Here is a 13,726-nt window from a genome sequence, read left to right on the forward strand (position 1 = left end):
GAGTCATATAAATAGTATCCTTTTGACAGAATTAGGATTGAGACCTATTTCTTCAGAAGGAGACCGACAACAGAGCTCAGGAGGATTCTTCTACAGTTCTTCTTCTCTTTTCTTCTTAATTTTATGCTTTTGAATATTGGATTATTTTTAGCCATGATTATGCTTGGCTAGTTTTATTTTATTGTAGTTAGGGTCACAAACCCTATGTGAACCCTTGTTACGCGGATTGATTTATAATTGCTCGTTTATATAATTATCTTTATCTCTACCCTGTTCGTATTTGATATTTTCTTTATTAGAATTGATCACTCTAATAGTTGATAATTGTAACATCCCGTTCTAGAACCAGTTTGTTAACATCGCATTATGATATTAAGCGCAGTTACAATCACATGGTTCAATTAAAATCCGGTTAAATTTTTCTTTTTAAAACATGTCGAACTTAAGATAACCAAGTGCGTGATCATAACCGTATTACATTACAGAATAAAATGTATTAAGCTTAACATCATACTCATATATCCTTAGACCAAAGGTTATTAATTGTATTCTTCTAATCATTAGCTACGCGTGGCTTCAAACCGCGTCTCATTTGGAGCACTGTAGCTCGCGTTATGACAAATTAAAGCAACATAAGTGTATGTTGGACACAGGCCCCGCGCGCTTCAGCGCGCTACCCGGCGCTCAAGCGCGCGTTATCGGGCGCTAAAGCCTCCATCTGGGCGCTTAAGCGCACGGAGGCAGAGAACATCAGGTCTTTCTGTGTAAATGGGCGCTTAAGCGCGCACTAGGACGCTCAAGCGCGATATCCTGGGCGCTTAAGCTCCCACTGGGATGTTTTAGCGCGCAGAGACAGAAGCATCTCCTCATTCAGTGGCTAAGGGTGCTCAAGCGCGATCCAGGGCGCTCAAGCGCGCAACCCTGGGCGCTTAAGCCCCACTCTGGGCGCTAAAGCCCGCAGAGACAGTAAGCATCCCATCTTTCTGCAGCGAAGGGCGCTTAAGCGTAAACGAGGACGCTCAAGCGCGCAATCCTGGGCGCTTAAGCCCCCACTTTGGGCGCTCCAGCGCGGGGAGACAGAGAGCATTAGCTCTCACAGGGGCAGCAGAGCGCTAAAGCGCGCTTCCAGGAAATTTCACAATCTCTCATTTTTCAAGTCCAAGTCTAGGGGATGATGCATCCCCATTCCAAAACCCTATTGTTCATGCCTCAAAACTTAATCCTAGCACTCTTCCAACCTCTCCTCATGAGATTTAGCTAGAATTTGGGCAGCATAACTTTTGTTTTCTCAACGTTTCCCAATTTAAACAAAAGGTACCTAATTGATTCTCAGCCCAACCAATTCAATAACTCAATACATAAAAAGCATGCATATATTGAATTTCAAGTAGGCATCATTTACAGTACATATTCATTACAAATCGTGGAACTTAGCTTACAAAACACTATGATCATTCCCTTGGCTCCCATCAACAAAAGAGATGACCAAAGGCATGAGCATAGGCTAAGTCCATTCCAATATACCAATCATAAATCCATCATTGCCTATTAATTACAATTCTATACATGTGAGCTACAAAACAACATGTATAATCTCAAAAAATGCAACACTTCATGCATATGCTAATCCAGATATGGCCACTTGCCACCAGAGGCTCCTGCAGCATCCTTACCTGAAAGGGGGTCCCCACAACACGGGGTGAGATATACGAATATATCCAGTAAACCAGGGGTTCTTGGAGCATCTCTCCACCCCACAGTTCCATATCAGTGTAATAGCAATAACAATAATAATGCAGTAAATACATATCTATGCAAAGTGCAATAACATCTCCAGGAGAAATCCCTCGAGCTCTCAAGCTGTCCTAAGGAAACTCAGATGCAAATAGTCCTACTGGCCAGCTAACTACCAAGTATGATTTACGCATCGTCATGCAACATACCAACATAGGGAAACACCATCCTTTGCCACACCAAATGCATACACATACGTATAACAAAGCATTACACTATTTCATTGCATTTATATACACTATCAACAGCCACTACCCTTTCAGGGCTTGGTGGAACAATCAAGGGAATTACACCCAAGGTCCGAAGGCTTACCTCAAGCTTCAATTCGACCTTTGTTCACCACTCACGGATTCTACAGTCAGTCAATTACAATACTCCACTTCTCAAACAAAACCTAGATAACGTTTAATGCAATTAACACATATTGCATCCAATAACATCTCATAGCTATCAACCAAGCTATACAATTCATACCAAACATAAGCATGAACTTACCTATCCAATGGAGCTAATCAAGCTCCATAGCTTGCTCCAATGGTTGGTCTCTCAAGGTTGGTCCAATTGCCTCAATCCTAGACAACACCAAGGCATAATCAACAACCAACCAAACCAAACCATTTACCAACAATGCAAGAAATCCAATATCTAAGTGTCATATTCTTGCCATTTTCCAATTATACTCATTTAGCTATCTAAGCTCATTTTCACCGATTGAATGTCGTTCCTAGCATTTTTCACATGTTCTAAGCTCCATTCTTCCTAGAACATAGCTAATTTAACAACATTTCATCAAAAACCCTAAAACACTATTCATAAACCCTAACTCATGCAATTTTCCATGAAAATAAGGTTCAAGGGGTAGAATCTTACCACCAACGGTTGCACAACCAAGCAAGGAGCGTTCCTCAAGCTCCCATGGAGGTAGAAATTCCCAAAATCCCAAAATCTTACAAAGGCCCGAATTTTTGAGAGGTAATATCTCTCTCCACAATGCTCCCCACTCAAAATTAAGCTTAGATTATGAAAGAGGGGAAGATTTAGAGTGGTTTAGGCTTTTGAATCACTCCAATCGGTTGGGATTTGCTCCCTCCTCTCTCTTCTTCTCTCTCCCTTTCTCCTCTTTCTCCTTCTTCTTCCTTGCTTCTGTTTCTGTCGACGGGAAAATGGGGGGGGGGGGGGGGTTTGGGTTGTTTTTTGTGTTTTAGTCACTTAACATAGGTTAAGTGACTTTAAGCGGGTATTGGTTCGTCTATCTATTCAACTCCATTAATTACCAAACTTTACTCAAAAGTCTGGAATATTATTCTAGGAATATTTATAATTTTATTTTTATATTTTGGGCACTTTCGCCAGTACCCATTTATACCCCTTAATTTTCACTGAGTACACTTTTTAACTCCAAAGTGACTCAGATTCATTTAATTAAGCCTTATACTTAATTTCACTCACTAAAACACACTTAATTATTTAATTACATTAATTTGCTAATTAATTAGGTTAGGGCTATTATAATAATAGTCTGAGGGTTAGAACCCTAGATAGAGATATTGGGGTTTTCATCCTGAAAGGGGGTAGGATAACGGTTCGTATGCATGCTAGGAATATATGTGTATTGAATTGCGGATGCCTAAATTATAGAGTTCATTGCTTAATTTTCATGAGGGGTTGCTAAGGGATTAGGATTCCAATTGGGGATTAAAGGGTTAAATTGCCAAGGGATTGGGATTTAACTAATTATTTTAGATAATAATTTATCCGAGTAATTTTATAAATTAATGTTGTAAATCAATCCAAAGTAAGAAGTGGGGATCATAAGGTGAGTGCGCTCTAGCTACAATACTTTTCTCATATTTTTTTAACCAATTCTCATTGTTATTGTTTTATTTCTCTTAAATAAAAATATAAAAACAAGTCTTTATTTCATATTGTTACTAAAATTCAATTCACAATTTTCCAAACAACAAACCGAGTTTTCCAACTTAAGGGGACTGGTTATTGTAGTACTTGGTTTACAATCCCTGTGGAGACGATACTCTACTTACCCATTATATTACTTGTGCGATCGGTATACTTGCTGGAGAGCATCAAGTTTTTGGCGCCGTTGCCGGGGATTGCTAATTTCAATATTACAAATAACCGTTGATCTTTGAGATTGGATTTTTACTTTTTATTTTATTTTGTTCTATCTTGTTTTGTGTTTGCAGGTGCTACTAATTATTTTGTTTTCTGAGTTTATGCGAGGTAGATTTGCTCCTACAGATTTTGTGATTGATTCTGAAATTGCAAGGACTGAGAGGAGACTGCGGAAAGTTGCCAAGCAGATAATTTGGGAAGAATTCAACAACGTACTTGTACAACCAATACAAGAAATGGCGGGTAACAACAACGCAAACAACCCACCTCCAAGATTGTTGGACACTATTCTGACTCTGGTGTTCAATAGGCCAAATTCAAGTATAATCAGGCCGACGGTGGAGGCAAACAATTTTGAGCTGAAGCCATCTCTGATTACTTTGGTGGAAAGGGTTCAGTTTTCTGGTGCTGAGGAGGAAGATCCTCATGAGTTCATAGATCGATTTCTGATGATCTGTGACACTACCAAGAACAATGGAGTGTCTGCTGATGCTATCAGGCTGCGATTATTCCATTTTGCTGTTAAGGGAAAAGCTCTCAGATAGATAGAGAGGCAGCCAGCTAATAGTATCATGACATGGGAAGACTTGTCTACAAAGTTCTTTGCCGAGTTCTTTTCTATGGAGAAGTACAACCAGCTGGTAAATGAGATCACAAACTTCCGTCAGTTTGAAGGAGAATCGCTGTGTGCAACTTGGAAGAGATCCCAGGAACTTATCCGGAAGTGTCCGCACTATGAGGGAGATGATGACAGAAAGGTAGCAATCTTCTTTAATGGCATCTCTCCTGAAACAAGATTGGTGATAAATAGTGCAGCTGGGGGTTCTATTTGGCAGAGTACATCTGAGCAAGCCATTGATTTGATCAAGAAACTTGCAAGAAATGAGAATGAGAGCTTCCCAGTTCAGGCAAGGAAAGGAGTAATAAAGCTGGAAAGTAATGATGCTATGCTTGCTGAACAAAAGCTGTTGTCCAAAAAGTTTGACAGCTTGAATGAGAAGTTTGAGAAAATGCAAGTGTCCAAGGTTCAATCAACTTCTGTGATGTGTGAATATTGCAAGGAAGCTCATGAGTCTAATGAGTGTCCCACTTTAATGGGTGATAATCCATAGCATTTGCAAGTGAATGGGGTTTGGTATGAGCAGAAGCCCCAACAAAATTTTCAAAGAAATCAGAGTTCTCCTGGCAAAAGTAATTTTCAGAGGAGAGGTCAAGGAGGTGGTCTTGATTATAGCTCAAACAACTTTCTGTAACCTCTTCCTATTCCACAGAAGGAACTTTCTGATTTGGAGAGATTAGTTGGAAAAATGGCTCAACACTCCAATGCTTTTATGGAGGAGACTAGACCCAATACAAAAAATACAAATGCTTTCATGGAAGAGACTAGGGCTAATACCAGAAACATGAGTGCTTCAATCAGAAATCTGGAGAATCAAATTGGTCAGTTGGCCAAGCAAGTTGCTGATAGAACTCCAGGTAATTTCCCTAGTAACACAGTTATAAATCCCAAGGAAGATTGTATGTTTGTCACAACTAGAAGTGGCAAAGTGGTGGCTGCTCCGGAAAAGCCGAGCATAAATGTGGAAGCTGAGAAGAAGCTAGATACTGCAGGTGAGCCCGAAAAAGAAAAAGAAATTGAAAAACCTGCTGAAGTGGAGAAGCCAGTTGAAAAAAAGAAGTTTGAGCTGAGTCCTGAATATATGAGAGCCATGGCACCCTATCCTGAAAGGTTCAAGAAGGATGCTCAGAAGCAACAGTATGTCAGGTTCCTTGATATATTCAAAAAGCTTCATATCAATCTTCCATTTGCTGAAGCTCTGGCTTGCATGCCCAATTATGCCAAGTTCATGAAGGACTTGTTATCAAAAAAGCATAAGCTCAGGAATGCCAAACTGTAACACTCACTGAGGAGTGTAGTGCCATCATACAGAAGAAGTTCCCACCCAAACTCAGCGATCCGGGAAGTTTCAAAATTTCTATTGAAATTGGGGACACAAAAATTGGCAGAGCATTATGTGATCTTGGGGCTAGCATTAATTTGATGCCCCTTTCTGTTTGTAAATCCTTGGGGATAACTGAGTTAAAGCCCACTTTGGCATCTCTTCAACTTGCTGATAAGTCTTTGAGGAAGCCTATTGGTATTATTGAAGATGTTCTTGTAAAGGTAGACAAGTTCATCTTTACTGCTGATTTTGTAGTGTTGGACATGGAAGGGGGAGCTGAGATGCCTCTTTTGCTGGGTAGACCTTTCTTGGCCACTACTCGGGCACTGATTGATGTTGAAAATGGGAAGCTTGAGCTAAGGATGAATGATGAGACCGTTACCATCAACGTTTTTGATTCTCTAAAACAGTCTTCTCACAAAGATGATTGTTTTAGTCTTGAAGTAAAGGAAAAACAAAGTGTAGCGGATGATGCCAAGGAAGATGGTGCCATGAAGGTGGATTTGAAGGAGCTTCCTCAACCTCAAAAGAATGTCTTCTTGGGTAATAAGGAGGCGGTGATTGAAGCATTGAAGGAGGAGGAAACAGAATTGAAAAATAAAGATTCTTTTTCCCATACCAACAAAATTCTCAATGAGAATGATGACAAACCTGGGAGGAAATCCAAAAGGCGGCGTCATCATATACTGAAGAAGGTACTGAGAAAGGAAGTGGTGAAACTCTTTGATACGAGTTGGAAGAGACATCGGGAGCTGAAATTTGACAAGAGACACCGAGACTCTATCTCTCGGAAAAATCAAAGCTTCAAAGAGTTCCTCACATGGATTCATGGTTTGGAACAAATCTGGGAATGGTGGTCTCATACACAAAGGCATCCAGCACCACCAGATCCTCCATCTGCTGAATAATCCCACGCTGCTGAGGGGGATGACATGGAGGGTTAATCATATCTCCTTGCTGACGGAGATTTTGTATATTAGTTTATTTTTCAGTTTCGTAATTTTTTAATTTTATTGTTATTTTATTTTTTATTTTGTGTTGGTTTATTTCTCTCTGATGTTTTAATGTGCGCATTATAGTTTCTTCTATATGCCACTGTTTGTTCTATTGTACAGGTTTTTCTTCTTTCTCGTGGTTTAATTATTGCTAAGGACAACAATTCTCTAAATCTGGGAATGGTAGGCAGGCTTGCACCTGAGAACTGCAATTCTTCTATCAGGGGAGATACTCTAACTCTTTTAATTTTCTTAGTTATTTTTATAGTTATTTTGTGTGATATATATAAAAAAAAAAATTTGAACATGTTTTCTGAGCAAGTCCCAGGTTTAGATATGCTTTCCCTGGTTAACTTGCCTGATTCATCCTAGGAAACATGTTTTGTATGAACTTCTGGCATGATATTGTATGGGCATGAGTAGACTTCATAATTGCTCGTTTGTCTGAATTTTGTGTTTGAATGATTAATGATGCCTGATGTTTCTTTTGGAAGTCTAGCTTGACATCATAGCTGGTGAGGTTTTGTGCTTAAACACTTATTTTATTCTGAGAGACCTCATCGTGATAGCATTCTAGAACTTGCTCTATTTCTCTGAGATGCATGCATTGGTTGATATGATTAAGGCAATTTTATTCTGTTAGCCATGGCCAGATAGCCCACCTGTATGAATTTTTCCATTGCTAACCCCTTTGAGCCTGAGCCTTTTTGTTCATAATTCCTGCTGATTGCTTAGCCTATATTCATAACACTTACCTTGATTGAGATTGAATTACTGATGTGTTGAAAATAAACAAAGAAATTGAGGTAAGCTCCACAGAGGTCAAGTAATTAGAGGAGGAAAAATTTCATGTATTCCCTTAAAACAAAGGTAGAAAAAGAAAAGAAAAGCAAGAAAAAGGAAAAAGGATGAATGTAAAGAAAAAATGGTTGATAGGAATTAATTCCCGAAATTCTGTGGGAATCTGAGTGGAGCAAAAATCATTGAGTTGAATGTGTTAAAAATGAAATAATACCAGTTTTTCAATCTCATTGTTGTTTGAGCTACTAACTATAAATTCCTACCCTTAAGCCTAGCCAAGTTATAACCCGTGAAGTCCTTTTGATCAATTATGCATGTGTTAATGTTCCTCATCTTTAGGAGCTTGAGAATATGATCAAGCTTATGGTAATGTTATTGCTGTGATGGATTGAGTGATTGTTACTCCCTTAAACACTTGAGTGCTGAGCGTTATATGATTATCTTGGTGAGGGGTGTTCAAGCTAGATTCTGACATGTTCATGAGAATATAAGGCATTGTTAGGAGTTCTTTGCATTGATTCAGTCATGCTTAGCATAATGATCTCTTGATTGTCTGTGTGATGTTGTGTTGGAATAATTGATTGTTTCCTGGATTGAGTCTTGTACATTGCTGGGGACAACAACGTTTAAATCTGGGAATGATTTGATATGCCTCTGGCAAGTGTGGTTTTTCCATGTTAAAATTGACAAGAATTGAGTCATAAAAGAGCAATTTAAATACAGATTTGCTATTTATATTGATTCTTTATATGTCAATAATATTCACCTTTTGGTTGTGTTTTTACAGGAAAAAGAGGAGTGAAAATTACAAATTATAAAAAGCCTGTTGACGCGACTCCACACGCACAAATGTATCACAGTACAAATGCCAGAGATTTGGCGCAAATTGGCACCACACTGGTGCAACCCCGCGCCAGATTGCGAACTTTGCAGCGGAGGCCTTGTGCATGGCGCCACCAGGCGCCCAATCATGAAGCAAATGGCGCCTCCTAGCACCATGGCGCCACTAGGCGCCCACAAGAAGGATCATGGCGCCACTAGGCGCCCACAAAGAAGGAAATTGGCGCCAAGTGGCGCCCAAAAGATGAAGAATGGCACCAACTGCCGAGTCACGAGAAGTGGTTCCGAATTGCAGCATACATTGGACAGGAAGATGGCGCTAACTAGCGCCACACCGGCGCCGGTTTGCGGAAAGAAGTACCGTGTTGCGCGAAGGGTATTTTTGGAAGAAGGAAAAGAGTCATATAAATAGGATATTTTTGACAGAATTAGGATTGAGACCTATTTCTTCAGAAGGAGACCGACGGCAGAGCTCAGGAGGATTCTTCTACAGTTCTTCTTCTTCTCTTTTCTTCTTAATTTTATGCTTTTGAATATTGGATTATTTTTAGCCATGATTATGCTTGGCTAGTTTTCTTTTATTGTAGTTAGGGTCACAAACCCTATGTGAACCCTTGTTACGAGGATTGATTTATAATTGCTCGTTTATATAACTATCTTTATCTCTACCCTGTTCGTATTTGATATTTTCTTTATTAGAATTGATCACTCTAATAGTTGATAATAGTCTGAGGGTTAGAACCCTATATAGGGATATTGAGGTTTTCATCCTAAAAGGGGGTAGGATAACGGTTCGTATGCATGCTAGGAATAAATGTGTATTGAATTGCGAATGCCTAAATTATAGAGTTCATTGCTTAATTTTCATGAGGGGTTGCTAAGGGATTAAGATTCCAATTGGGGATTAAAGGGTTGAATTGCCAAGGGATTGAGATTTAACTAATTATTTTAGATAATAATTTATCCGAGTAATTTTATAAATTAATGTTGTAAATCAATCCAAAGTAAGAAGTGGGGATCATAAGGTGAGTGCACTCTAGCTACAATACTTTTCTCATATTTTTTTAACCAATTCTCATTGTTATTGTTTTATTTCTCTTAAATAAAAATATAAAAACAAGTCTTTATTTCATATTGTTACTAAAATTCAATTCACAATTTTCCCAACAACAAACCAAGTTTTCCAACTTAAGGGGACTGGTTATTGTAGTACTTGGTTTACAATCCCTGTGGAGACGATACTCTACTTACTCATTATATTACTTGTGCGATCGGTATACTTGCCGGAGAGCATCACCCATATTTAATACTTTATATTTATTTCCACCTTTGTATGGTTATGATTTTCCATATTTAATGCTTTCACTTTAAATATGGGGGATCATAATCATACAAAGATGAAAATAAATATAACCGTTGGATCAACATAATCGATCTAACGGTAAAATTGATTGGTAGTAATATTGATAGTAACACTACTTGATTGTTACAATATCCTTCCCTATGCAGGGATTAAAAAACAAAAAATTATAAATAAGAAAAAAGAAACTTCACCTTAACATAAAAAATTATTCCCAACACTTTTTTTAATCAAGCTGATTTGTTGTATGGCATCATAAAATATACAATAAAACATAGGCTAAATTATACAGAACCATCTCAAACTTATATGTGTTTTCAAAAAACCACCTTATATTTTGAATTGAGTCAACAAACCCTCTTATACTTTAACATTAAATCAATTAAACATATTTAATAATTTTATGACAACAATACCCTTTGCCATCAATCTGCTACTAGCCATTGCTACTCTTGGCAAGACTACTAAACTGATTTCTTGTCAACGATCTCTATACTGGGCAAATTAGAAGGCTATACTCATAAATATTTGCCTCTCGAGAAAATAATAAGCTGCATTTCTTCTTGTCAGCATTGCATCCTTCATTTTTCGTAGAAAAAATCCTTAGAAATAGATGGAAGATTCTTCGTCGTCCATGTTACTTTCCTTGATATATTGCCTATCGAAATGCAACATCTTCAATGCAACGTCCTTTTTCTGTTTTTCCATTATAAAACAAACTCTCTCATGATGTGATACGTTGCATCTTCGTTAATTCACGAGCAAGATGTTAGTAGACTATGGATTACGAAGAAGGATTATCAATTTTTTAAAGAATATCCATTTTTTTCGTTTAGTTTTTGTTGTGGAGCACTTGTGAGTTGTGACAGAGATGAGCCCGCTATTAGCTGATTTTGATAATACATTATCTGATAGCAAGTTGAAGATAGGGATATTTTTGTCTTAAATTTATAAAATATGTCTAATTGATGAAATGTTAAAGTATAAGGTGGTTAATTGTTTTAATTAGAAGTGCAAGGTGGTCTTTTAGAAAACACTTAAAGTTTAGGGTGTTTTTATGTAATTTAACCTAAAACATATGACATCTCATTTCATCCTACCGTATTCCATTCATTTTCATTTCATTCCTCATTGTATAACAAAGCCTAATATAACCAACATCATATTTTACTACTATACTTAAAAATAAAAATAAAATAAAAAGTTCATGTCCGCAAGTGCGGACATGAGTGACCATCTAGGTCCTCCATTGTGTATATATATATATATATATATATATATATATATATATATATATATATATATATATATATATATATATATAAATGATAAATCATTTGTTAAAAGAATAAATTAGTGAAATGTTTGAGATTTTCTGCACTCGATGTGTCAAAAAGCCAAGATAAAAGAAAAAGCATTACTAATTCACGCATGTATTAAAAGCTTGTGTCAGTGCATTTTTTTATTATTTAGAAAAGAGATTCATTTATGATTAATTAAGTTTATTATTTCTTACCATTAAATTTTAACTGTTGATTTCGTCAATCTCACGATTATAATTTATTGGATAGTATTTATTAATTAATTATTAATTTTCAATCAATTATAATTGTCAGATTGACGAAAATCAACAATTAAAATTTGATGATAAAAAATGATAAACTTAATTGGTAATTAATATATTTTGTCCCTTCTTTTTTACCTAAAAAATATTTTTAATGGAGAAATTCAAGAGCGAGATAGAATTCTTGGAATTTTGGACATATTTTTTCATTAGCATTATTCAACATATCCATGATAAGGTTATTACAATAAAATCGATCTCAAGTGTGTGTAAGAGCTGGATGTCAACCCGAAAATAGGGACAAGAGACTCAATATTCAGTAGGCTAGAGATACTCAAGTATGTTGAACAAGAACTCAGCTAACTTGAACGAGTGGTGGTGCAGACGTCGAATTATGCTGAGTAAGGGGCATGTGTTTGTAATGCTGGGTCAGTTACTGAGGATTTGGTGTAAGAGCTTGCAGCTATGGTGAGGCAGCATACGTAGAAGTCCTTTCTCCATAGAAAAAATGAGATATTTATGGGGAGTAGAGGATTTCGTTGGTGTGCATAGTGTGATCTCAAAACCATTATCAAGTGGCCAATTCATTCCTTAGGATGAGGTGAGGTGTGCATGAAAATGAGGGGAAGAATGTATATACACAGTGTAATGAAAACCACAGCCTTGTGCTGAAAATGAGTTGTCGGGCCTGAAACTCTCTTCCTCAACAAGAATCATTGACAACTATATCCTAAATAGAATAACTAGAGCGTTTAGTAACGAAGAAATTTTTTTTATCAGGAATCACAATTTTTAGAAATATAGTGGGAAAATTAATTTTCCAGAAATGTTACCAAAAAGTTAATTGGTAAGCCAAAATATTCCTTGAAATATTGTGTTAATTTTCTTGAAAGTAAAAAAATATTACAAAATGTCAAAAATTACCGGAATTAAAATATGGAAAATTCTAGAAGCATCTATAAACCGTTGTGGTTTGAAATAAAACAGATCATCATGGTTCAAATTACCTCTTGTAGCACAGACCCACAAGAAGCCTCCTTTGTGTAACCACGAAATCTCCTCTACTCCAACTGGCTTCCTCTGCGTCACTGCAAGAACCTTCTACATGAAGATTGCTTTTGGCAAATCTTCAAAACTATTCTCAAGGGATAAGCGAAAGTGTGGACATTTTTTCATACTGAAAGACTAGAAAGTTGATAACTTAAGTGGTAGTATCTATATGAATACCAAAAAACTCTAGTCCTAAGTTCTTTGGACTCTAAGCTTCTTAGGTTATTTTCATACTTAAGCCAAATTGAGATTAAGTAAAAGAGCACAAACCTAATTAGACAATACAATCAAACTCAAAACGTTAAGACATTAAGTGCATGAGTTATTCCACTTGTATGATGCTCACTCATTTCATTTTTAACCAATATGAAACTTCACCCACTCACACTTAAATTCGTCAACGACCTTTGTGCTATTTTCTGGACTGGGATAATTGGATCAAATTTTAGACCGGATCGCGACAAGCTCTCTTACCATCTTAGGGGGGTGTATTGGATTACAATCTTATGGGGGTGTATTTGATTAAGATTTTAAAAGACTTTTTTGAGATAAAAAATATTATAGATTTTAAAAGACTATTTAGAATTAGAGGGACTTTAAAGACTTTTTTACAATCAAGATTTCATAAGATTGGATTTTAAAGGATTTTAATAGAATTTATAAGATTTGAAAGGACAATATGGATTTATAAAATTGTGAAAAATCATATGAATTTTTAAAAAAACATTCAAAATTAAAGGAGTCAATAAAAAAATATCAAAGAAATGCAATGATATTAACAAAAAAACTAAAACATAATATAATTTTCTCAATCATTAAAGCATAATATAATTTTCTCAATCAGTAAAGCATAATATAATTTTTAACACATATTCAAAATTACTAAGCAACAACTCCACATATCTAAAGCTATACAAGTCCTCTGCACATAAGCATTTTTTCATTCCTCCTCTTGGGTTTGACCAATGGGTTGAAAATTACTTTATTCATTTGGTATCAGAGCTATGCATATATGATTATAAGACCTAAATTTTTTTATTTATTAAAATAATTCTAAATTTGCATATAGAACCTAAAGTTCATAATAAAATTTTGTTTGAAATTTTTTGCAATTGATCCTGGAAACTTTGGGGTTTTTGTTCTACGTGATGAGAATTTTCTAATCATATATCATATGCATATTTTCATTGAGTATTCTAAGAAAATTTTGAATCTGACTTTCTGGATTTTATTACATGAAAGTTTA

Source organism: Gastrolobium bilobum, unplaced genomic scaffold, assembly GCF_033153095.1.
Source record: "Gastrolobium bilobum isolate Gb01-03AN ecotype WA unplaced genomic scaffold, APGP_CSIRO_Gbil_v1 utg9597, whole genome shotgun sequence".
Classification (NCBI taxonomy): domain Eukaryota; kingdom Viridiplantae; phylum Streptophyta; class Magnoliopsida; order Fabales; family Fabaceae; genus Gastrolobium; species Gastrolobium bilobum.